Source organism: Rhinichthys klamathensis, unplaced genomic scaffold (assembly GCF_029890125.1).
Source record: "Rhinichthys klamathensis goyatoka isolate OS25496 unplaced genomic scaffold, OSU_Roscu_1.1 h1tg000264l_1, whole genome shotgun sequence".
Taxonomy (NCBI): Eukaryota; Metazoa; Chordata; class Actinopteri; order Cypriniformes; family Leuciscidae; genus Rhinichthys; species Rhinichthys klamathensis.
The window spans coordinates 1,889,217-1,916,471 of NW_026606785.1; the positions used below are offsets into that span (position 1 = coordinate 1,889,217).

The 27,255-nt window shown below is 42.8% G+C and overlaps 1 long non-coding RNA gene across 1 annotated transcript; it reads right to left on the minus strand.

Moving 5' to 3' along the window:
- Nucleotides 1–629: 629 nt before the first annotated feature.
- LOC130102017 (uncharacterized) lies at nucleotides 630–5,585 on the minus strand. The gene is made up of 3 exons (XR_008809097.1): nucleotides 5,500–5,585; nucleotides 859–979; nucleotides 630–650 (listed from the first exon to the last, which is right to left on the minus strand). It is a non-coding gene; the product is annotated as an uncharacterized LOC130102017 (long non-coding RNA).
- Between the last annotated feature and the right edge of the window lie 21,670 nt (nucleotides 5,586–27,255).

A 27,255-nucleotide genomic window follows, 5' to 3' on the forward strand; every position in this document is an offset into this window, starting at 1 on the left:
TCCTCCTTCCGCACATTTGAAAACACTGACTCGCTACGTCAAGCGTGACCTTTTCAACGTAATTGTGTATTACGTGACGTCACGAACGCGCATCACAGAGCAAGGCGAGCATTTGTGCTTATAAAACTTTAACTTTTTTATTTATTTTTGAAATGAGTGATCGTTTCGCTAGATAAGACCCTTATTCATCGCCTGGTATCGTTTAAAGCCCTTTGAAGCTGCACTGACACTGTCATTTGGACCTTGAACCGTTTGGGGCCCATTGACGTCCATTATATGGAGAAATGTTTTCATCAAAAACCTTAATTTCTTTTCGACTGAAGAAAGAAAGACATGGACATCGTGGATGACATGGGGGTGAGTAAATTATCAGCAAACGTTTTTTTTAAAGTGAACTAATCCTTTAAAGCCCTTAAACCACAGCAAACTATTAATTAGGTCACTAGCAGCAGTTTATATTTGACATGACAGCTTTCTGGTGTGTTTTGGAGAGGCACACGTTCATACTTTGCTGTTCGCTGGTTGAGGCTGAGGAATGACAGACTTCTCCAGCGGAATCGGTTCTCTTCTTGTCTAACTTGGTTCAGCTCCTGTCGTCTCTTCTCCTCTCTTCGAATGCTTTCCTTTAGGTCCTGTTCTATACGGGCCAACTGCACAACACATATTCAACAACATCTTAATGTCTCTTTATGAGATCAAGAGTTCAGTGAAAATATTTATGCACATTAAATGATAGTTTATAACAAATGATACAGAGAAAATGTTCTTAGTGCTACACAACTGTCATTTTTACTTCCTGGTAAAATTATACTTTATTATCTTTAATAAAACAGCATTTAATGTTGGCGCGCATATTACCGCTTCCAGCAAACCTCTCTGGTCTTCTGCTTTTCTTTGCTGCTCGTACAGTGTAACTGCAGATGGTTCTTCTGTTTTCTGAACGAAATGAGAGCTCTCCGATGGAAATAAACATGATGACCTATAAGAAAATGAAGATGTATCTGTATTGCTCAAAGCTGAATCATGTCCCACAGAATTCGTTTTTTGTTCCACCACAATTATCACAATGTGAAAAGTTTTACTAATATAATGAAGTATAATTTTTATCATAATTGTCCTGCTAAGCATCAGATTAGGGGTGTCAGTGTAAATTGTGTAAGATAATATCACGTTACTGTCTGTGCTTTTGTCACGGTTGGTGGTTGTAGATATAGGGACGGCTGACGCGAAACTGACGTTCCGAAGCTTTTCGAGATCCGAAGCGTGATTCAAAACACCCATGTCACGTGACTATGGCTAAATGAAGCTTCGGAGTGTTTGACAAGTGTTTGACAGGTGGCATGGTCCGCCGAATCAGCGTTTAAATGACAGGGTCGGGAACAGATAGGGTTGCCAACTGTCCCGAATTAGCCGGGACGTCCCGATTTTTGGGCCTAATTTATTTGTCCCGATCGGGACCTCTCTTGTCCCGATTATTGAGTGCTACGCTGATCTGACTGATACCACAGCAACACGACACGTAAATTAGTTCAAATCTCCTAGAATCTAGAGCTGCGCATGCGAGACAGAACATAGCCTACTGTATGTGCGTCAGCGCCAAACCGTGTAGCGCGGAGAGAGAGGGAGAGAGCGTGAGACCTTGCATGCGAGATCCCCCCCCCCCATATAGTAATATGTCCCGCATTTTTCTTTTCGGAAGTTGGCAACCCTAGGAACAGACCACACAATCGCACATCTGTATAAAAGTGAAGTCAATACATCTTGACCTCGTGGGTTTTTGCGAGAGGAGTTTGATTTTGAGATAGCGGATTTTTGGTGATATAGTGACATTTATAGTGCGATTTGTTTACTTATATTTAGGCTTACATTTCAATTTACACATTGACTGATAGGCTAGAGACAGACAGAGTATATACATATAGTGACACATTAATAGATGCATAGAAATATAGACAGATAGATTAATAGATAGATACAGATACATAGATAGATTAATAGATAGCCTACATATACACTTACCTAAAGGATTATTAGGAACACCATACTAATACTGTGTTTGACCCCCTTTCACCTTCAGAACTGCCTTAATTCTACGTGGCATTGATTCAACAAGGTGCTGAAAGCATTCGTTAGAAATGTTGGCCCATATTGATAGGATAGCATCTTGCAGTTGATGGAGATTTGTGGGATGCACATCCAGGGCACGAAGCTCCTGTTCCACCACATCCCAAAGATTCTCTATTGGGTTGAGATCTGGTGACTGTGGGGGACATTTTAGTACAGTGAACTCATTGTCATGTTCAAGAAACCAATTTGAAATTATTCGAGCTTTGTGACATGGTGCATTATCCTGCTGGAAGTAGCCATCAGAGGATGGGTACATGGTGGTCATAAAGGGATGGACATGGTCAGAAACAATGCTCAGGTAGGCCGTGGCATTTAAACGATGCCCAATTGGCACTAAGGGGCCTAAAGTGTGCCAGGAAAACATCCCCCACAGCATTACACCACCACCACCAGCCTGCACAGTGGTAACAAGGCATGATGGATCCATGTTCTCATTCTGTTTACGCCAAATTCTGACTCTACCATCTGAATTTCTCAACAGAAATCGAGACTCATCAGACCAGGCAACATTTTTCCAGTCTTCAACTGTCCAATTTTGGTGAGCTCTTGCAAATTGTAGCCTCTTTTTCCTATTTGTAGTGGAGATGAGTGGTACCCGGTGGGGTCTTCTGCTGTTGTAGCCCATCCGCCTCAAGGTTGTGCGTGTTGTGGCTTCACAAATGCTTTGCTGCATACCTTGGTTGTAACGAGTGGTTATTTCAGTCAAAGTTGCTCTTCTATCAGCTTGAATCAGTCGGCCCATTCTCCTCTGACCTCTAGCATCAACAAGGCATTTTCGCCCACAGGACTGCCGCATACTGGATGTTTTTCCCTTTTCACGCCATTCTTTGTAAACCCTAGAAATGGTTGTGCGTGAAAATCCCAGTAACTGAGCAGATTGTGAAATACTCAGACCGGCCCGTATGGCACCAACAACCATGCCACGCTCAAAATTGCTTAAATCACCTTTCTTTCCCATTCTGACATTCAGTTTGGAGTTCAGGAGATTGTCTTGACCAGGACCACACCCCTAAATGCATTGAAGCAACTGCCATGCGATTGGTTGATTAGATAATTGCATTAATGAGAAATTGAACAGATGTTCCTAATAATCCTTTAGGTGAGTGTATAGATACATAGATAGATTAATAGATAGATAGATAGATACATACATAGATAGATTAAGATAGATAGATAAATAAAAATTACATTATGCACATTGAGGAGCCTACAGGTTACAAGCTTCACATATTAGAAAAATACAATAATAAAAAAACAACAAATGTTTTAATGGCTCGTTGTCAAGGTTATTTCAGATCAACACCGGCAAGTGACCGCTAGGTGTCACCGTTGAGACGGGTGTCGGATGGTTTCGAAGCCTCGACACAATATGGCACATTTGCTTCAACTGTTTCATTGTTTCACGAAGCCTCGATCTGCCCACCACTAGTTGTAGATAGGCACACGGCGATGAAGACGAATGTCAAAGTAAAGGCTTTAATAGATAATCCAACAGGCACAAACTGAGCAACCACATACATAATCAGACGAGACTGAAGGGTTACAAATTTATTAAATGTTTAATTTAGGTTTCCACTACAATAGTATATAAACTGATAAAGTTTAGTAGACTGATTTTAGATGATTGAGTCTCCAGCAAGAGTCTCCTTTCCTGCCAGTCCTGTTTTCTCAATTGTATTTTAAATTAATCAGATCACTGGGATCCTCACCTCTCAGCCTAGATGTTGAATCGTTAGGTTGATTGGATTAGCTATAGGGGAGACTTCCACCTTTTGTCTTTAATGGCTCTGGGATGGCTCTGGAACCAGAGTTCCTGGCCATTGGAATAAGTTATGCTGATTCAATTGGACTGATAGGGCTTTCAGAGTAAGGGTGTGTTCCCACTTCATTTGCATGCTTTGTTTCAGAGTGACTCCACCTCTGTGTAATCCCTCCCCCTTTGAAAGGTATATATTACAATGTTTGACTCAAGAAGTCAGACGAGTTTGAACTACAGCGAGCAATAAAGAACTTCTGCTTTGAAATATACCTCACCGTCTCACTGGTCTGCGCTTTTAAGTTTCCAACACTTTAGAAGAAAATAATTCATAACAGACCGAACAATGAAACACAAACAGAACAGAACTGAAGTACACGTGATAATGAGGGAGATAATAGTGCACAGCTGAACATAATGAGTAACCAAGACAACAAACTCAGGCAAAGGGTGAAGAAACACAAAAAGTCCAAACTAACAGAACCTGGACAGCTTTATTGTTGTTTTGCAGGTACAAGCCAAATGTGTTCAGGTTTATTTTGCAGGTATATTTAATGTGTTTAGTTGATTGATTGCACCAGAAATATCAATGACTTTGTCTTTGTCAAATTCAAGTAGCTATGTCTTGACAAGCTCTTATCATTAAAAAAAAATGGTGATTTATATATCTGTCACATATGGGTGGTTGCAAAGAGAGCACAACGATAGACATAAAAAAAACCTGTTTTTAATATTAAATCAAAAAAGGGAATACGTAGAAGAATAAAAGGAATAATATATAAATCAACCACATAATAGAAAGACCACACAGAACAATGAACTGCGGAAACTAAGCTTATAAATACACACAGATAACTAAATGAACAACAGGTGAACATAATCCAATGAGAAACAAACTAGCAAACAGAACTCAGGAAAAGCAGCGCAGGGAACACAAGGAAAACAAAACCAAAACTGAACGAGACCGTTACAATATCTTGCTCACAATAATCTTAACTTCTTAAAACAAAAATGTGTTACAATGGAATTAAATGTATACCCCATCTGTGAAGATAAATAAACCATTCAAATACTCACTGTTTCAATAATATACAATACATAAGACAAACAATATATAATGTATGTTAAAATAATTTTAGTGTGGAAAAAGTTTGCACAATTGTATAGAATTGTGCAATTGTGTTGCCATGACAACAAAAAAGCTAAACACACACACACACACACACACACACTTTACAGTGGTTTTAATTGAAAGTAATTTAACTCAAAAATGAATGTGAATGTTTTTTTATTATTATAAGCTTCACATTTCTGCTGTATAATCCTCCAACAAATGTCCCCATTCATCCCAGACAGCAACATAGTGTCGGCGCAGATCCTGGCCACATCTGGTACATGGATTCAATGCGTACCAGATGTGGGCCGGATCTGGGCCGACACTACTGTCTGGGACATCTAGTGTAAGTGTTTCATTCGTTGTAACCAAAAACATCAGCAGTCCTGAAAAATCTAACCAAAGAATGATTTTTCTTTACTGAAAATAAATGTTAATTGATCCTTTGTGCTGCATAAAACCCTGACAAAGAGGAGGAGAAGGAAATAACAGCTTTGCATACCTCTGTTCTGTTTGCTCCATCTGCTCATCTGTCAAGAAATCTGTGTCCATGGTCTTATCTAAAGTGCTCTGGCAAACAAAGAAACTGAAATGAATTTTGATTTAAAGGGGAGGTATAATGCTCTTTTCACAAGATGTAAAATAAATCTCTGATGTCCCCAGAGTGTGTGTGTGAAGCTTTAGCTCAAAATACCCCACAGATATTTCTATATAGCATGTTAAAATTGTCACTTTTTGAGGGTGAGCAGAAACGCACCGTTTTTGTGTCCGTCCCTTTAAATGCAAATGAGCTGCTGCTCCCGGCACAGGGGGCGGAGCTTCAAGAGCTTGTGTCCTTTTACCTCACACACACACACATTTATGTTCAAACCGAAGTCAGAAAGATGCAAGACTCAAGAAGAGGTGACAATGCGGTTAGTTGATGAATTTATGCAGCTTATGTGTAGTTATCTTCTAGTCATTGATTAGCATATCCTGTCTTGATAATCTATAAATCGTGTTCCGGGGGCGGGGCTTATGTAAATTTTAGGGTTGTTGATGTCACTAACCCGGGAGGAATGTCGTGTAGTTCCTACCAGCCGTTTGTTGTAGTCCTTAAAAAGCGATTTCTGTAAAAGCAAATATCTTCCATTGCTCTGAACTTTGAGCGTTGTAACTTTGCAGATGTTGTTTATGATCAAACAGCAACATTACACACTAACTAAAGTTAGACAAGTGAAATCATAATCAACAACCCCTTTAAAAGCATGTTCTCAAGTTTAGGATTATTGCTGTTTTTAAATGGTTTAAAAAAGGAAAGCATGTGGGGATTTAATCTCAGTTGAAAACTTATCTTTTTAACTTAGCTTTTAGTTAAGGATTGATTGAAGTAATAACTTATTTTTATTTAGATTTCTATCTCTCTGTATACTGATCTCACTATACAGTTGTGTGAGTGTGTAGTCATGCCTTCATTTGCTAAATGTTTTTTATATATGTATGTTGTAATTATAACTGTGAAGCACTTTGGGCAACAACGTTGTTATTAAATGTGCTATATAAATAATAAAAAGTTGAAGTAGTCTGTAAACACAATGAAGCCTGTCATGAGGGAACCCAGGGGCGGACTGACCATCTGTGTGATCTGGAGAATCACAGAACGGCCGGTACTCCAGGACGGCCGGCGGGCCGGCCCACCAGCCGCCACACACATCCCAAGTCTCCCGCATATTGATAGCGGCTCCCTGATGTCCGCAAATTAGTTAAAATCTCCCGGAATCTAGAGCGAGCAAGAGCGCGCATGCGTAGCGCGTGCACGGCAGAGAGAGAGGGGGCGAGAGATTGCGTGTGTGCTAGTGTGCGCGTGTCCCTCACGAAGCGCATGTACGGACCCAACCAATCAATTGTCAGTGCGGGCGGGCTTTTATCTCTACTACTCCCGAACCGAATTAATCAGAAATTACTTTGCAAGTTACTTGCTAGGGATGATGTTAGGAAGTGATATTCAGCTTGCTATATTTTTAATGATTACAGTAGTTAAAACAGCTAAACTTCAACATTCTAGCTGTAAAATGCCACATGCAGTTGCTAATATTAAGAAATATGTTGTGTTTTTACTTTTAAAAATGTTGGTAATGTTACAGTTAATGCTTACAAACTTTGAAGATTTTGAATACAGAAGTTACATTTGTAATGGTGTATTTTCATTTAGATGTGGTATTATTATTTGTGCAGTAGCTAAGATTAATTACTGCATAAACTAATTAAGATTATTAAGTAATAAATTCATTTTAAGACAGCATGGAATAGATTAATATGCTGTTAGCTATAATTTGGATGGTATAGTATCATGAGCCACAGTTAAAGTGACACTCATGGCAGGCGTTATTGTTGTTGTTGTCGAGTTTCCGCGCACCGATTGCTTTGGGCCGGGCCTAGTCAAAGTCCAGGGCCGTTTTTTAGTCCCAGTCCGTCCCTGAGGGAACCTGACACCAGTGTAACTCCACCTGACTGCAGGTTATTTACCACGTCCTCCCCCTCAGCTGTGAATGCAGAACACATCATCTGTGGCCATCGGAGGACTCATGTACATTAATGATTGTAATGTATGATCATCTCTGATTGACAGGTGTCATTTGTTCGCTTCATTAAAGCTACACTGTGTGATTTTTACCCCCATCTAGTGGTGAAAAGGTATATGACCATCCAGTGAATGTTAGTTTCTGTTCCTCTCAATTCCGATTTCGTTTTAACTCCTACGGTGGCCAGTGTAGTCCAAGATTAACATGGCTTCCAGCAATCCCCCTCTTCACATTCGACACGGCGAAAGGCGAAGCTTGAATTAACGGGTATGTCCCTCTTTGGCTAATGTACTTTCAAGATGGAGGGGCAACATGGCGACCGACATTAGAACCCCTCACCCGTATGTATTTTCAATGGCATATTATACACTCACGAGAATACTTTATTACTTGAACGAAGTATATATAAATTAATGAGCACATATATTTTTGAAATAACTAAGTGTTTTTAGCTAAGAATAAACTAAAAAAGTTACACAGTGTAGCTTTAAATAACATCTTTTTTTAGAGACCGGCACATTAATATTTATCCGGACTTGTGTAGAATGCGTATGCAAGCAGATATAAAGCACTCAGTGGAATGAAATGTTGCACTTTTATAAATGTATTTGTGCACATCAATCTGATTAGGAGTATTTGTAAAAGACACTTACCTGATTTTGAATGTCCACCCTGTGTGCTGCAGCTCTCGGACCGGCGCCGGCGCCTCACTTCTCACTCGCTGTGCACCTTTATCCTCCACTCATTGTTCTTCAATAATGCAGCACTTCTATGGTTTCTCCTTCCGTGACTTCAAGTTTCCTTTGGTGTGATCATACTCCTCCCGTCAGTCCTCACATCTAATTAGATTCTTTAAGTGTTGCTGTCTTCATGCATTAATAAGTCATATAGACTAGCAAATTAATGTGCACATTGTGCAGAGCCTGAGTGTTATTTAACATACTGTATTTTGTTACATGTTCAAAACGTGTTACTGTATTTATTCATTTAAATGCATATTTTAGAACAACATACAGCACAACATATTTCCCATATTTTAGGAGAACATACAGTGAGCTCCAGTATGTGTAAGACAAATGTTGGCAAACAATTTTTAAATTATTTTATTAGATCGCAAACTATTTAATTGATGAAAGTTCTCAGGTTTTACTACAGAGGGTTTTCATACATTTTGGTTTCAACAAGCAGAAATTACAAGTTTAAAACGTGTTTTATACATAGCGTTTTACAAACAAGTGTGCTTATAATATGTTTATTTCTTAAAAGTATATTTTAAAAAACTGTACTCGTGGACTGTACTGTCAGTGTCCTTGTTACACGTTCAATGTAGTTTCTATAGTAAAAACAGTAAATTATGCATAATTACATGCAACTAACCCTAAACCAAACCCTAATCTTAACCATAACCCTATAGTCAAGTCAAGTCATCTTCATTTATATAGCGCTTTTAACAATGGATTGTTTCAAAGCAGCTTTACAGAGACAAACATATAATTTAAGGTAACAGAGATTGTTTTGGCTTTATAGCCATTATCGAATAATGTTATTTTCAGCTAAAGTTAGTTTTGATTGATTCACCTCCGTCAAAATGATCATTTGTTATTAAATTAGGGTCCGCTAAGACGACGCCGTTCTCTCTAAACAGACTTTAAACTGAACCTGTGATAAACGCTGATGGCGTTCACATGCGCATTAAGAATTGATTCTATAGTTATGTGCTTTTGAATATATGTGCGCAGGTTTGTAATTTCCTACAAACCATGCCTAAACAAACTACTTCTCTTGCCTATAATTTGATACAGAATTTTGTTTCATTTTATCACTTCGGGGTGGGTACGCGAACCGAATTCACAACGCTTTATCTGTAGAGTGGGAAAGGGACCCTAGAGGCTAGTTGGCACTTCAGCACTGCGTTGTCATCGGGTCCAGGCGAAGCTCCTAGTCAGATCTGGATACGGCCTGGATCCGGCAGGCTGCGGGAAAACCTCGGGATAAACAAAGACACTAAAATTAGCGTAGATGCCATTCTTCTTATGATGTAAGCGAGTACATCAGGATTTAAGGGAAGTGTTCCCAGTTACGGCTGACCTAATCTATGCAGCCTAACATTGAATTATAGAAGTCTATAATGTATTATGTGTATGCTAGGTCAAAGAGATGTGTTTTTAGTCTAGCTTTGAACTGACAGAGTGTGTCTGCTTCCCGGACAATGGTAGGAAGACTGTTCCAAAGTTTTGGTGCTAAATAGGAAAAGGATCTACCGCCAGCAGTTGATTTAGATATTCTAGGTATTATCAACTGGCCGGAATTTTGAGATCGCAATAGACGTGAAGGACTATAATGCGTTAAGAGCTCGCTCAAGTACTGCAGAGCTAAACCATTTAGTGCTTTGTAAGTAATCAACAATATTTTAAAATGTATACGATGTTTAATAGGGAGCCAATGCAGTGTTGACAGAACCGGTCTAATATGGTCATATTTCCTGGTTCTAGAAAGAACTCGAGCTGCTGCGTTTTGAACTAGCTGTAGTTTGTTTATTAAGCGTGCAGGGCAACCACCCAGTAGAGCATTACAATAATATAGTCTTGATGTCATGAAAGCATGAACTAACTGTTCCGCATTTGTTAATGAGAGCATATGTCGTAGTTTAGATATATTTTTAAGATGGAAAAATGCGGTTTTACAGATACTAGACACATGACTTTCAAATGAAAGATTGGTATCAAAGAGCACACCCAGGTTCCTAACCGACGACGAAGACTTAACAGAGCAGCCATCAAGTGTTAGACAGTATTCTGGGTTATTACGTGTGGACGTTTTTTGTCCAATAATTAGAATCTCTGTTTTTTCAGAATTTAGTAGTAGGAAATTACTAGTCATCCAATTTTTTATATCAGCTATGCATTCCGTTAATTTTGTGAATTGGTAAGCTTCGTTAGGTTTTGAAGATATATAGAGCTGAGTATCATTGGCATAACAGTGAAAACTAATTCCATGTTTCCTAATGATATCTCCTAATGGTAGCATGTACAGAGTGAACAGCAGCGGTCCTAGTACTGAGCCTTGTGGTACGCCATACTGAACTTGTGATCGATAAGACATCTCTTAATTTACTGCTACAAACTGATAACGGTCAGATAAGTATGATTTAAACCATGCTAGTGCAATTCCACTAATGCCAACATAGTTTTCTAGTCTATTTAAAAGAATGTTGTGGTCAATGGTGTCAAATGCAGCACTAAGATCAAGTAACACTAATAGAGAGATACAACCACGATCGGATGATAAGAGCAAATCATTTGTGACTCTGATGAGAGCTGTCTCGGTACTATGGTACGGTCTAAATCCTGACTGAAAATCCTCGCAGATATCATTTCTTTCAAGAAAGGAACACAGTTGTGAGGATACTGCTTTTTCTAATATCTTTGACAGAAAAGGCAGATTTGAGATCGGCCTGTAATCGACTAATTCTGAAGGATCAAGTTGCGGTTTTTTAACAAGCGGTTTTATCATAGTCAGCTTAAAGGTTTTTGGTACGTATCCTAGAGACAAAGACGAATTAATGATATTAAGAAGAGGATCTATGACCTCTGGAAGCATCTCTTTCAGTAGCTTAGTCGGTATAGGATCTAACATACAAGTTGTCGATTTAGATGAATTAACGAGTTTGCAAAATTCTTCCTCTCCTATAGCAACAAATGAATAAAATTGTTCCTCAGGGAGACTACAATGCATTGCCTGATGCGATACTGTAGTAGACGGTTGCATAGTTATAATTTTGTCCCTGATATTATCAATCTTATAAGTGAAGAAGTTCATAAAGTCATTACTGCTGTGTTGCTTGGACACTTGGGCTTGAAGCTTTCTTTTTCGTTAGTTTAGCCACTGTTTCAAATAAATACCTAGGATTATGTTTATTTTCTTCTAATAGGGTTGAAAAATAAGCAGATCTAGCAGCTTTTAAGGCCTCTCTGTAAGCAATCGAGCTCTCTTTCCATGAAATCCGAAATACCTCTAGTTTTGTTTTCTTCCAGTTGCGCTCCATTTTTCTGGCTGCTCTCTTAAGGGCCTGAGTGTGCTCGTTGTACCACGGCGTTGGACTATTTTCTTTAATCTTCTTTAAGCGCAACGGAGCAACTGCGTCTAAGGTGCTGGAAAAGAGAGAGTTAAAAGTTTCTGTCACAATATCAAGTTCTTCTAAGCTATCAGGGATGCTGAGATGATGAAACTGATTAGGAAGATTATTGATAAAGCAATCTTTAGTGGCAGAAGTTATAGGTCTAACATATTTATAACATGGAGTCGGCTTTGCAGCCTTGGCTAAATGTAATTTACATGAGACTAGATAATGATCTGAGATGTCATCGCTCTGGTGCAGAATTTCAACGGCATCAACATCTATTCCATGTGATAGTATTAGATCTAGAGTATGATTACGACAATGAGTAGGTCCTGACACGTGTTGTCTAACTCCAATTGAGTTTACAATGTCTTTAAATGCCAAACCCAATGCATCTTTTTCATTATCTACATGTATATTAAAATCACCAACAATTAGTACTTTATCGGCAGCCAATACTAATTCTGATAGAAAGTCCGCAAATTCTTTGATAAAATCTTTATGGTGCCCTGGTGGCCTGTATACAGTAGCCAGCAGAATTCTCAAACGTGATTTATCGTTTACACTATATATTTTTACAGTAAGCACCAACACTTCAAAAGAAGTATATTTAAAAATTGATTTCTTAGTGGTTTTGAAAATATTACTATAAATTACAGCAACACCTCCCCCTTTGCCTTTTAGACGAGGTTCATGTTTATAACTGTAATCTTGTGGGGTGGACTCATTTAAAGTAATCTAATCATTTGTTTTTAGCCAGCTTTCTGTCAAACACAGCACATCTAGATTATAATCTGAAATCATATCATTAACTATGAGCGATTTTGAAGTAAGGGATTTCAATATTCAGCAACCCAAGCTTTATCATTTGCTCATCAGTTTTTTATTTGTTGAACATCAATTAAATTTTTTACCTGACGTTTTTTGGATTTCCAAATTCGGGGAACAGACACAGTCTCTATATGATGATATCTAGGTGAAAGAGGCTCTATGTGATGGGATTTATCTGACCTTGGTGACGCAAGGCCGCTAGCAGACGGTCAGTTTAGCCAGTCTGTCTGCTTCCTGACCTGAGCCCCAGATTGTCATGTTTTAGCTCTAAGACTATGAGCCAAATTACTAGAGAGAAGAGCAGCACCATCTCAGGAGGGACGAATACCATCTCTTTTCAACAGGTCAGGTTTGCCCCAAAAACTTTTCCAATTGTCTATGAATTCAACATTATTACGCGGACACCACTCAGACAGCCAGCCATTTAGTGAGGCCAATCTGCTAACTATCTCATCACTCCTGCGTACAGGAAGAGGGCCAGAGCAAATTACAGTGCCTGAAATCGTACTTGCGAATTCACACACCTCTTTAATATTAATTTTGGTGATCTCCGACTGGCGGAGTCGAACATCATTAGTGCCGACATGAATAATAATCTTAGAGAATTTACGATTAGCATTAGCCAGCACTTTTAAATTTGCTTTGATGTCAGGCGCTCTGGCTCCCGGCAAACATGTGACTATGTTGGCTGGTGTCTCTATTTTCACGTTCCGTGTGATAGAATCACCAATTACCAGGGCACAATCAACAGAATTCTCAGTGGGTGTTTCACTGAGCGGGGCAAATCGATTTATTATGGTAATCGGAACGGAAGAGTGTTTTTTTGATCCGCGACTGCGATCTCTCACTGTCACCCATGATCTGCCCTGCTGCACTACTTTATTCTACTAGTAACTAGTAATTCTACTTCAGCCGGAACCGAATCATGTACAGAGTTCACTATGCTAGGCGCATCCAAAGAAGTATCTAAAGCTCTAGCATTCTTACTACCCAGACAGCAAACTGACTCCGAAATGCATCCGCCGCGGAGGTACAGTGAACTCCGGAACGGATCAAGAAAGCGGATCCGAAACTGTGTCCACTTGCACACCGCGGCGGATCCGCCCCGGTGGCGGCTCGCGGATCCGGTCCGACATCGCGGCGGTCCCTTTGCGTATCCGTACATAAATGGGTACATCCGCCCCGGCTTCGCTTTGGATCCGCGAATGAGCCGCATATCCGCTCCGGGTCCAAAACGACCCGGACATATGAGCATCGTATCCAGCCCGGGTCTGTAAATTCCGTCTGCAATGCCACTTTTTTCCCCACACTGCCTGATAACATCCTCATCCAAAATTCATGCAATGAATCCAGTGTGTGAACATGATTGCACTGCGCCTTGTTAAAGATGTCAGGGGTCTGTGATACATTAGGCTACAATATTACATTTGGCTGACGCATTTTTTACCAAAGCGACTGCCTACACAGCTTGCCTTTTAAGGCAATTCTCTCAACAATTATATTTAAAAAAAAAAAGTTAAAGTACAATAAGAATAAGTGCACCAGTGAGTGCTGTTTTTAAACAGTCGAGTGTCAGTTCTAAGTGCTAAAGCAAGACTAGTTAGTGCTACGAGAGGAGATATTGATTATAAATAGGCTACATGCCAATGGAATTTGTAAAGGGCATGGTCTCTGAATTGGAAAACAATGTGTAGCCTGTGAAAGACTATTTAAATTAAAACTGAAACAATTTGAAAGAAATAAAACATTTTATTTAACAAAAGAACACATAAACATAATAGCCTAATCATCTGCCTTAGCATGGTTAGACCGGTTGGTCAGGCGCCTCCTCGCCGCACCACGGTCTGCAGCCAAGTTAAATCATCTTATGGCATGACGTTGAATGTCTGTGGGACACAAACCATTTGCACGTACAGCACCTGTAAGCACAAAATGAGGTTTTAAATTTAAGCTAATAAATGGGTTCTCTTTCCTGATTGGCTGAAATTTGTTACAGGTTTGTTACCTTCTAACAAAAAAACTTTTGTTTCGACCAAACAATATCAATTACCCTATATATGGTACAAAGATCATGTTATAGGGGTAAATAAAATCATGGCACTCAGCATCTGATGCAGATCTGGGTAATGCTATAGCCATTTTAAAACAAACAAACATCATGTGATACATTTACACAATTAGAGCTAAGTTAGTTAACGTTAGCCATTGTAAAACAGTCAAATGTGCGATAACGTTACACATTTTGATAGATAAACAGAACAACAGACATTCTGTAGTTGATAACTGGTAGGAAATAAGTGTGAGTGTGTGTAAATTATAAATTAAAGCAATTTCAATAATCAACAAACTTTCAGTAGAGCTGTTATAAAATATAAACCAAATATCTATAAACAAAATGCACAAATAATAATGAATAAAATAAATAATATACAAACTTTCAAGGACCTTTGGGAAGCGGGGAAAAGCAAAGAAATAAATTGCCAAAAGAACAGTCCCTTATCCTGGTTAGGAGTCCATCTTGGTTCTTCACTGATTTAAACGATAACCACACTTTTGCGCTTCACCTGGTGTCTTAGCTCGCAGATTCTACTGTTGATGGATTTTCTGACATCAGCTTCCTTGGCCGTCGAAAACTGGTTTACAACAGCATCTGTGGAACAGAACAATGATTACTCCCTCACTCCTCCTGCTGCCCCTCTGGTTTGCGAAAAATCTCGCAACCATAGAAGCTGATATGTGCCTGAAAACCACATCTCTAGTTTTCTAATATTAACCCATTTAGAACTGAACTAGTCCAAGAAGCTACAAATCAATTGACTTATTAAAATAAACACATCGGAACAGCAAAAAGTGATAGGACAGACCCTGACCTCCATGGGTGTACAATATATCATTCTTGTTCTCTTACGAGAGTATCTCTCGTACTGCGTAATAGCTTACGCTAGGGGGAAAAACTCTTTTCCGCGAGATATTGAAGCCAAAAATTATCCTTAATTTTTTATTAATGTAAAACGCTTTGCAGCAGCAAGCAGACATAGGCGAAACAGCTCGCGCGCCTATTGGTTGCTCTGCAGCAAATGCAGCAGCCTATCGAGAGAGACTCTGCGTGACGTAATGACCAATGGGGGCAATTCGCGCCCATATCGTCATGTCCCGCCAGAAGGGGCGTGGTCTCACCCTATAAATATGCTCGTTAGGCTGATACAAGCTGATTTTTACCTCTTCAGCGAAGCACACGCATCGCTGGATCCGGAGTGAGAAGCCGCGCCGTCGAAGCAAGCCTTTCAGCGGGACGAGCTCTGGAGTCGCTGGCCTCGCCGCCTTCAACTGCCGTACCTGCTGCGCTTTCCGGCGTTCTATATCCTTTCATACTCTGTGTGTATTTACTCTGTTGAGAGTGTTTGCTCGCTTACTTGACGCGACTCACACTTCTCTCACAAAAGAGCTGCGTCTTTTTAAAGATGCCTTCCTGTGGCTCGTGCCGCGCCCCGCTCAGCGATGGAGACCGGCACGTCATCTGTGTTTCCTGCCTGGGTGAGGATCACGCGGCTCTCGCGCTCGCTGACGGCGGATGCCCTCATTGCGAGCTTTTGCCCATGGTGACTCTGAGGACTCGCCTGGCATCATTCTCCGAGCCTTCACCGCAGCCCGCCGTGGTGCCGCGCCGCAAGAAGCGCCGCGCCCAGCGCGCTCCCGAGCTTTCTCCAGCCCGCCAAAGCTCGCCGGTTCGCCCGCCAGCTTCGCCGGCTTCGCTCGAGTCGCTCACCGACGGACAACGGCCGCCGCCTGCCGCCGCGTCCATCCACGAGTTTGACGAACCCACCGAGGCGTGTTCTCTTCTGGCATCCGATAGTGAGGATTGGGCGAGCTCCGTAGATCTCCCCTCCGCTAGCGTTTCCCGCCAGCCCACTGGTAAGAGAGCCGGCATTGAGACTGAGCTGATGCGTCTGCTCTCTCAGGCCGTGGAAAGCATCGGCCTCGATTGGGAGGCGCCCGCGCAACCGCCGCGCAACAGGCGAGCTCTGTGGACCTCCGCCTTCTGTCCGCGAGTCGTCAAGGAAACGGGCCAGCATCAAGACCGCGAGCCCTAAAACCGCGGCTAGCTTTCTTTACGTTATAAGAAATCTACCCCGCCCCCCAATGGGCGTGCGTCACCGGCAAATGAGAAAAGAGTGTTTTTTAGTCCCCGCCGAGGCCGGACTAATCTCCATTTCTTAAACATTTCTCAGCTCCTAGTTTGAGCGGCTGAAAATGTCATTATTGCAGCAATGAGCCTGTTGTATGACACGCACACCTGCATACAAACGCCGACACACACAAAACTGTGATGACACTCTCTTATCTGCTTGCGCTAGTGTAGTTCCCAGTGGCGGAACCCTAAGCTTTCACGCGGGAGACCCGTGTTCGATCCCGGCTCTCGCAGCAGATAAAAATTTAGTCTCGCCGCGGCCAGACTTCCACCAAAAACTTTTCGCTCGTTCAGTTCCAGAAAATGCGACTGTTCCAGTGTATTTTGCAGTAAACAAGCTGGTACCACGGCCCGCTTGCCTGCACATAAAGGCCGTTTCCACGGCAACCTAGAAAAATCATGTGATCATTGTATTTCTGGTTTTCCGGCCACAGCCGATGGTGTTATAAGTGTAATAAAATGCTCACAGCCCAGTGTTCATTTCTACACACAAACACAGCCCGCCACGGTACAGGGCTCACACAAATGAAATCGACGCATGTCAATTGTGCATTAAATGTAGTGAATGTGCCCACAACCCAGTGCCCACAAACACTACCACGGTTTCTGTAAAACGAAACCAACACAAGTCTTCCTAGCCTCCTAGGAAATCGACGGTGTTTCAGTCTCGCCGTGGCCAGACTTCCACTGAAATTTTCGCTCGTTCAGTTCCAGAAAATGTGACTGTTCCAGTGTATTTTGCAGTAAGCAAGCCAGTACCATGCCCGCTTGCCTGCACACAAATGCTGTTCCCACGGCGACCCAGATAAATCACATAAATGGTGTATTTTCTGGTATTCCGGCCACAGCCGATGGTGTTATGAGTGTATTGAAAATGCCCACAACCCAGGGCTCATTTCTACACACAAACACAGCCCGCAAAAATGCAGGGCTCGCACAAACAAAATCGCCTCATGTCGATTGTGCACTAAATGTAGTGAATGTGCCTACGTCTCAGTGCCCACAAACACTACACACACCACATGTCCCACGGGTTCTGTGAAAACGAAACCAACACGCATTCAGTCAGCTCAGGCCGACGGTGTTTTTCAGTGCAGTAAATGTGCCCGCTGTCCTGCGCCCACATTCACTCACAGACATGTTAAGCCCCACGGGGCTCGCCCCGCTCTCTCTCCCTCAGCAAACTGCTATAAGGGTTTTGAGCGCGGCCAGGCTGCCCGCCGCGATCGGCGCGCCCCCCGCCTCACACACTGTAAACACAGTGTCTGCGTTACAGCACGCCGGAGCTCTCTTGCCGTCACTATGTCTCGGCCAGAGCCCAGATCTCATTCTACCCCTAGCTATTCAACGAGAAAGTGTGGGCACAGCTTCCTGGGGTATCGGAATGGGTGCTGAACACTATAAAAAGAGGCTATTCGCTACAGTTCGCTCGACGTCCCCGCCGTTATACGGCGCGCGTCGAGACGACGGTGGAAAACGAAGTATCTCATCTACTTCGAGCCGAGATAGCGAAACTACTGAGCAAAGGTGCTATAGAACCTTTATCTCAAGCTCAGAGCAAAGGGGGCCTACACAGCAGATATTTTCTGGTACCGAAAAAAGATGGAGGTCTCAGACCCTTTTTAGATCTGCGACAGCTGAACAGAGCGCTTGTGAAGCGCCAGTTCAGAATGCTTACGACCAGGAAAATCCTCGCGCAAGTGCGCCACGGGGACTGGTTTATGTCAATAGATCTGAAAGACGCCTATTTCCAAATACAAATAGCGTCCCATCACAGGCGATTCTTGAGATTCGCTTTCGAGGGCCAGGCATATCGATACACAGTCCTGCCGTTCGGCCTGTCCCTAGCACCTCGTACATTCACGAAGTGCAGGGACGCGGCGCTCGCACCCCTGAGACTTCAGGGCATGCGAGTCCTGAACTACTTGGACGATTGGCTGATTCTAGCTCGATCACGATCGGAGCTCATAGAACACAGGGCCGCATTACTCGAGCACCTCGAGGAGCTGGGCCTCACAGTCAATTGGGCGAAGAGCTCACTGTCTCCCAGTCAGAAAATTTCCTTTCTGGGAACCGTGTTGGACTCGCTGTCCATGACGGCACGCCTGTCACCAGAGCGCGGGCTAAATATTCAGCGCGGCGCGAAATCCTTCCGCCACGGCGCGATAGTTCCGCTCAAAAGGTTTCAGAAAATGTTGGGGCTGATGGCCTCAGCAGCCTCTGTACTCCAGTTGGGCTTGCTCCGCATGCGCCCACTGCAGATGTGGCTGAAAGCGCGGGTTCCACCCAGGGCATGGACAGCGGGTCTGTTTCGCCTCAGGGTCGACCTTCAGTGTGTTTCAGCTCTGGAACCCTGGAAAATAACCGACTGGTATCAGTCAGGTGTGAGTCTGGGGACCGCTTCGAGTGTGGAGGTGGTGTCTACGGACGCCTCCACCTCGGGGTGGGGAGCGCTGCTCGAGGGCAGACCGCTAGCTGGCCTGTGGTCAGAACGGGAAAAGCTCCTTCACATAAACTGCTTGGAGATGATAGCAGTCGACAAAGCGCTACGGCGTTTTTGTCCCCAGGTAACAGGCCACCACGTCTTGGTCCGGTCGGACAACATGTCAGTGGTGGCATACATAAATCGCCAGGGCGGCGTCAGGTCACGAAACCTTCACAGGCTGACGGAACGCCTCCTGGTCTGGGCTCAGCACAACCTGCTCTCACTGAGAGCAGCGCACGTGCCTGGTCACCTGAATGTGGGACCAGACAGACTGTCCAGGAACAATGTTCCAGCAGGGGAATGGTCGCTGCACCCGCAGACGGTCCAGCTGCTGTGGAAAACGTTCGGCAGAGCACAGGTGGACCTATTCGCGTCCCACGAAAACGCTCATTGCCCGGAGTTTTTCTCGAAAAGCAAGGACGCGCTGGCTCATGTTTGGCCCCGCTGCCCCCTATATGCTTTTCCTCCTGTCTCGCTCCTGCCTCAGGTGTTGGAACGAATCAGGGAGAACGGATGCCCAGTGCTGCTCGTTGCTCCGCTCTGGACAAACCAGACGTGGTTCCCTGCCCTGATGCAGCTGACCAGCACTGCCCCATGGCCTGTACCATTGAGGAGAGACCTCCTCTCTCAGGCGGAGGGCTCGATTTGGCACCCTCGCCCGGAATTGTGGTCCCTGCACGCATGGGCCATCAACGGGTACCCGCTAGCCTCCCAAAAGGAGTGTTAAACATGATCGCGCAGGCTAGAGCTCCGTCTACCAGGCGGCTCTACTCCTCGAAATGGTCTGTTTTCTCTGCATGGTGTCAAGCCCAGAGCTTTTCACCTGTGGAATGCGGGGTTTCGGAAGTGTTTTCCTTCCTTCAAGAGCTACTGGATAAGGGCAGGACCCCATCCACGCTCAAAGTATATGTGGCGGCCATAGCAACGTTTGCAAAACCGGTGTCTGGCCAGTCGCTGGGGAAAAACGACTTAGTCGTGCGTTTCCTTAGGGGAGCTCGGAGGCTGAACCCTCCCAGGCCCCCTTCAGTCCCGACGTGGGACCTTTCCACGGTCCTGGAGGCCATGAAAGGCGCCCCGTTCGAGCCAATCCAGCTGGTGGACATGAAACACCTGTCGTTCAAAACAGTGTTTCTCATGGCTCTCGCTTCAGTGAAGCGCATTGGGGACTTACAGGCGCTTTCACTAAGCGCGTCGTGTATGGAGTTTGGGCCTAATGACTCGAAGGTCATTCTCAAACCAAAGCACGGGTATGTCCCGAAATCCCTCAATACACCGTTCAGGGCCCAGGTAATTTCCCTGTCCGCCCTTCCGGTTCTCAGTGAGGAGGAGGATGCGAGTCTCCTTTGCCCCGTCAGGGCATTGAGAGCTTATGTGTCACGCTCGTCTGTTTTCAGACAGACGGAGCAGCTTTTTGTTTTGTTTGGCGGGCGTTCCAAGGGACTCGCCGCTTCAAAACAGAGCCTATCCAGATGGATAGTGGATGCCATTGCGCTCGCTTACTCTGCGAAGGGCCTACAGTGCCCCTTGGGTGTCAGGGCGCACTCCACGAGAGGCGTGGCCTCTTCGTGGGCGTGGTCGAGCGGGGTTTCCCTGCAAGATATCTGTACGGCCGCGGGCTGGGCCTCGCCGTCTACATTTATAAAATACTATAATCTGGAGGTACCCGCCTTACAAGCTAAGCTTTTGGCGGTCTAAAATTCAGTGCTATCTGCCCCGCTGTGCGGCCCAGATGCTGAGTTTACTGCAGCCCCATGAGTGTTGACACACGTATGGCCACCCAGATCAGGCTGAAAGTTTTCACCCTGGCTGCGCGTTTTATTGTCATATAATAGCCCCGCTGGGTGCTTTTTTATAGGGAATGACGCTTCCAGCCTCTCTTCCTCCACTCTATGTGAGTTTATGGTGATTATGCACTACATGAGCCCTGGGCTTCGGCCCCCGGGACTTTGGTGTTGGATCCCTGTACGCACGGCGTGTTGCATTGTGTTCCCCTAGCGTAAGCTATTACGCAGTACGAGAGATACTCTCGTAAGAGAACGTACTCGGTTACTAACGTAACCTCGGTTCTCTCTAGAGAGGGAACGAGTACTGCGTATCTTGCCGTGCTTGGAATACGCTCTGGTTCGCTTCAGTGATAAAAACCAGCTTGTATCAGCCTAACGAGCATATTTATAGGGTGAGACCACGCCCCTTCTGGCGGGACGTGACGATATGGGCGCGAATTGCCCCCATTGGTCATTACGTCACGCAGAGTCTCTCTCGATAGGCTGCTGCATTTGCTGCAGAGCAACCAATAGGCGCGCGAGCTGTTTCGCCTATGTCTGCTTGCTGCTGCAAAGCGTTTTACATTAATAAAAAATTAAGGATAATTTTTGGCTTCAATATCTCGCGGAAAAGAGTTTTTCCCCCTAGCGTAAGCTATTACGCAGTACTCGTTCCCTCTCTAGAGAGAACCGAGGTTACGTTAGTAACCGAGTACGTTTGCACACATGGCTCATTAGACAGTAACAATCAGTATAATGATGAAACAGACTGTTACCGATGGCTGTAACTTGTTACTTGCACAATCACATGGAACAAATTGCAACATAATTTTCCTTCTTATACCTGTCTAAGTGAGTGACAAATGTTTCTTCAAGGGTCATCCTTGTCCCTTGACATTTTCAAAACCCACCTTTTTAGACTTAATTCCAGTTACTTTTGTTCATTAAGGTCTTAGTCTTTTAAATAATTATTTCTTAAAGTTGTTTGTTTCTTTCATTCTTTTGTAAAGCGTCTTTGAGTCTCTTGAAAAGCGCTATATAAATCTGAGGTATTATTATTATTTATTTTTTATTCTTCAAACATTCTCTGAAAATGCATGCGGCCAACATGATTTGCTTTTCTAGATTTAGAAAGCGATTGAAAACCACCTTCAGGTCTAAATGGATTAATACCATTTGATATAGAGTAATATTTGATGATATAATACTCAATACCGGTACTTGCCTTTAACTACCATGCTCCGCAGTTTGGTGTTTTCTTTCTGTAAGGCCTTGACCTGGCTCTGCAGGTCTCTGGTAAGGTCATTGTTTTACTGGATTGACGAATCTGCTCTGGACTGACTGTCCTCTGACAGCAGTTCCTCCTCCGCCTGTCATTGTGCAGCAACCTTGTCCTTTTTGTATAGGGCAAAGATGTTCATTTTTAATATTTAATCATGGATAAATAATCTGTAAGTCCTGCTAATTCGATCCAAGGGCGGCATTCAAATTAGCGGTGAAGGTCTCAACGCGCGTTCCGTCTCTTCCAATGGCAAAAGGATTTTTTAATTCAATATAATATATTTTGTCTTATGTATTAACTCGTTTCATCTGACTCCATAGAATGAAAGTGTTTTAATGATATCTGTGCATCATTAAATATACGTTAATGTTTGACTATTCCTTTTAACTCCAATGAAAATAAAGTCAAAGTCTGTTAGCATAATCAAATATAACAATTTATTATGTCAGGTAAATGTATTTTAACAATTCCATAATCAATTGAAAGATAATCAATGCAAACATCAAATGTTTTAGGATTAGAGAAATAGATGCAAACCCAACATGAACTACATGAGCTAAACCTCACGGGCTATCTAAAATACAGAAAAAAGCCACGATCCCTTGCTGCCTTCCATTAAATAGCCAGACCTCATTTCATATGTAAACCTGTATTCACAGTGGAAATGTACTGTGTTCATCCCCCCAGACTTACTGGGGGCAGAAGTAAATTTACATGGTACCATTTGCTAACAGTGGAAATTAGCATTGATGAATTTACACCTTTGGGAGTGCCTAGAGACCACATTCCTTTGTGTGCCAGTTATTCATTAACTCTTAAAACCCTTATTTCCTTTTGTTTTACTTATTTGGAATGAGACATCTGAACCAGCCACCCTGAGACCTTTAAAATGATACCAAACATAATACTCAATGATAATCATTCACATCAAACCATAGATATTCTTATGTGAGTTTTTATGTGTCACTGCGAGAGTGGGGGATGCGGGGAAGAAGTTTGTGTGTGTGTGTGTGTGTGAGAGTTCAAATGTTAATTTGCCAAGGTCCTTTGTCTCATAGACCAGTGGTCTATCTCTTCACCCAGTTTCCAGTTTTCTAGTCTTACAAATCCAAAACACAAACAATTCCTAATGTGATATCAATCTTAGCTGTTTAATTACCTGTTTTTGATTTCCAGAGCCAGAGGCTTTGTCACCAGTACTGGTATCTTCATCACCAAAGTCCAGGCATTTTGCTCTTCTCACCCTCTTGCCCGGCATGGTATCTGGATAGAGTTCCCGCTCAGCAGCTCTGAGTGTAGCCTCTTTTTCTACATTCATGTAGAAGGATAGATTTTCTTAATGCCAAAAATCAACACCATTACAATGAATAATAAATACTACAGAATAAATAAAAACTAATGTGTCCCATTTTCAAACTTCTTTAAAGAGGTAGTGCCATGAATCAGTGTTCAGTGTTTTTAACCACATAATGTTTATCTTAGGTTTTAGACATTTAAATACATATAATTTGTCAAAAGACCACATTTAGGGCCGTTACATAGTCAACGCATCGGTACGCATACGCATCCGCAAGGCTACGCATCGCTACGCTTCGGCCGCCATTATGCCTCGATGCGTAGCCAAATGTGTCGTCCTAGTTTTTGATACGCGACGCACCGATGCACGCAAAACTACGTGTTGTCAGTGGGGGCGACATTGCAAGTATTGTACATTAATTCAAGTATATTATGTTTACAGAAGAAGGTTTGAATCCAAAGGCGGGCGAAGAGGAAAAATTATGCGAGCTATGGAGCTTATACGTAGGTTATACATCCGCATTCATATGACAGTTCATCGCGTCGTGTGTGTAGCCAATCTAGAAGTCAATGCCGTGTGCCCTTCTCGATAGGCTGAAATAGCCTATGGCAGGAGAAAGAGAGAGATATGAGTGTGTGTGTGTGTACATTCAAATCCATTCAATTTGTACATTGAAATTTAAGTTATTGTTATAATATTTTATTATTTTGATGTCTTCATAACTTACTGTCATTTACTGAGAATGGTAGACTACTGACTCTACTACCCCCTGTTGCGTGAGCGGTGTATTGCATTTCACGGATCGCCCGGATCGTCACGCTTGAGTCTGCTTGCGTCCACTGTTTAGGGAGCGCGTCGCTCGCGTTGACTATTGTTTGAGATGCGCCTTGCCTCGCCTGAAATGTAGTCGAGAGTAGGCGGCTGCAGTGAGAGGAGGAGTGAAAAAAGCGCAGGCAAGCCGGACAGATCTCTCTTCTCGCAGTGGATCAGACACCTGTGAGATCAAAGGCGGATATCGCGGGATTCACGCTCGTGCAGTTGTTGCTAATAAACTGGATGTAATTGAAGTTTTGTTGCTTGAATATGAAAATAAATAAAATGAACAAAAGACACCCAAAGTACTTATTCCATTTTAAATAGGCCTACGTGTTTATCAGTCATTTTTTGTTTCTATTTTTTTTTTTTTTTATTACATCACATAGATCACACTGTCAGAGAGTTTGGGAATATTCACAAATAATTGATACACATAAAACATGATATCAGAGTTTTAAAATCAAACATTTTAAAAGAGAACAATACATCACGGTTGTTTAAACCAATGAGCATTAAGCTGTGTCGTCGCCAAGTCGTTTCCCATCATGCTTTTGATCAGCGCAGTCGGTGGAGAGCAACCATAGACTGTAAAAAAATATGGACGACGCCCCTTCGCTCTTTTCCATTGGAGAGAACTGAAGCCGCCAGTGTCCTGATATGGCGCTGGAACTTTATTGGAACTTGAGTCTGCGCAGTAGCGTTTTCGGGACCAGTCATGCGCAGTCGTGAGCAAGAAGTAAAGCCGCGAAATCAAGGCCCCGCCCTCACTCTCGCTGAATCAATCGCTAGCACACGCCCCTCCACTTTTCTTAAGTGGCCTTGTCTGCTGATTGCAGTACCTCGTTAAAATAAGGTAAATACAACTACTAAACACATAGTCAACATTATGAAAAAAAGTCCGTTGGTGCTTCAGTGACTACTTCGCACAGAGAAGCTGTCAATCACAGCTGTCAATCATGATGTCACAGCACCGTTTTTATAGCATCAAATAACTAACTAAAAACTAACTTATTTTAAAAACAAACACTTGAAATTACATCAACGTGATATAAACTACAGTAAATGACAGAAACTATCTTTAGAAAAAAGATATGTGAAGTGTAATTTAATAATTTAGTTGGTCTCACGTCCCGTTGAATAACATGGGGAGGCGGGGCTTATGACCTATACTAGGACCGGTCACCGGGGGGCGATCGTGACGTTTTGGCTTCACTTTTGAGGGCTTGTGCGGCACGCTTGAGAGCAACTGCGCGCGACTGCAGAATCCGACACGTGCGCCTTGCGGTCGCGAGAGTTTTTTGACATACGTCGGCATGACATCAGAGCAAGGCGGACCGCACTCGGACACATTTCTAACCGGCATGCATCTCGCGCTGATCACCGCCGGTGATCGGTTCTGCGCAGATTTTGCTCATCTCAAACAAGCCTTATGTAACGGCCCTTAACCGCACCGCAGAGACAGAGCCCCGGTCGCACGTGCGCGCACTCACCGTCTTCAAACAACACGAGCGCTGCATGCTCTCTCTCCCTCGCCTCGCGCATATCAATATACGATAGTAAAAGGTAGGAAGACCGATTGTGTTATATAGATCAGTAGTTTGTTTAAATAAAGTGTTTGATTAGTTAACAAGTACATGTTCAGGAAATGCATCATACAAATTGTATGGGTTAACGTTAATGTAACGGTAAACGGACTATGCACGAAGCTCTTTTGAAGCTGTCAAATGGTGTTGCTATTGGACACTTAATTGTGATCATTGCTGCTCTGAGGTTTCTTATAGGCTACTGTTAAATCGTTGTTGTTGTTGTTTTTGAAGAAGCATTAAGTTACTCTTGCCTCGGAGAAAACAACACGGGAATAGCTACAGTTGTGCATATAAATTACTACGTATAGGGCTTGTATTACAACCTGTCGGCAATTTTCTACATCCTTTTTTGAACGTCGTATTACACTTGTATACTGCACAGCGGGTCGTCGGAGCTACAGAGCCCTCTGCTGGTAGGGAATCGTAAGATGGCCGCTCGAACACTTCCGGTGGCTTCACTGCCTGGTGCTCACGACGCCATCTTGCGCGCCCCCGACGTCACAGGCAGGCACAGGCTCTATGACGTCACAGGCGGGGTTCCTGAGTCAGAACACAGCGAGTCCAAGCCTTATATACACTGTCTGGTCCAACGTTGAACAGCATCTTGAGGATCCAACACACAACAGCATCTTCTCAATATACCAATACGAATCTATTGATAAATGGCAACAGATAGAACAGGTGTCGTCCAGAACGGCCGGAGAACAGGCTCGAGGATACAAGGTATTTAAAGAAAATACTGCACAACAAAATATCTGTGTAACCATTACATGAATGTACCATTTGCTTATTGTAACTTTTCAAAATGAAACTTTATTTTTTATATTTTTCAACACTGAATCTAATACTATGCATATTTAACTATTCAAAATGTCTATTGTTGTTCAATCTCAGGCAACTTTATTTAATTTTTACAAGGTTTCTAAGCAAAAGATGGACGCATGTTTTCTCAGTCCTGTTACCGAAACTCATTTATTTCTGTTGTGTCGTGGCTTATTTCTGTTGTGTTGTGGCTTATTTCTGTTGTGTTGTGGCTTTATTTCGTTTTATTGTGAACTTATGTTTGCTTTTTAAATTTCGGTTTAAAACAGGACTGAGTGAAAACCCGGGGACACGACTAAAATATGTATTTTCTCTAAAATATTAGATAAAATATTTAAAAACATAGATTGGATATAAAGTCAAACAACAATGCAAAAAAAATCTGATTTCTGATAGATTTTAATCATTATATTTCATGGTAAAGTTTAGAGATAGAGAGTGGGGACATGCAGAAAATGCTATTTTTTAGTGTTCTATGTAGTTTTTATTTATGTTTTTAATTATAC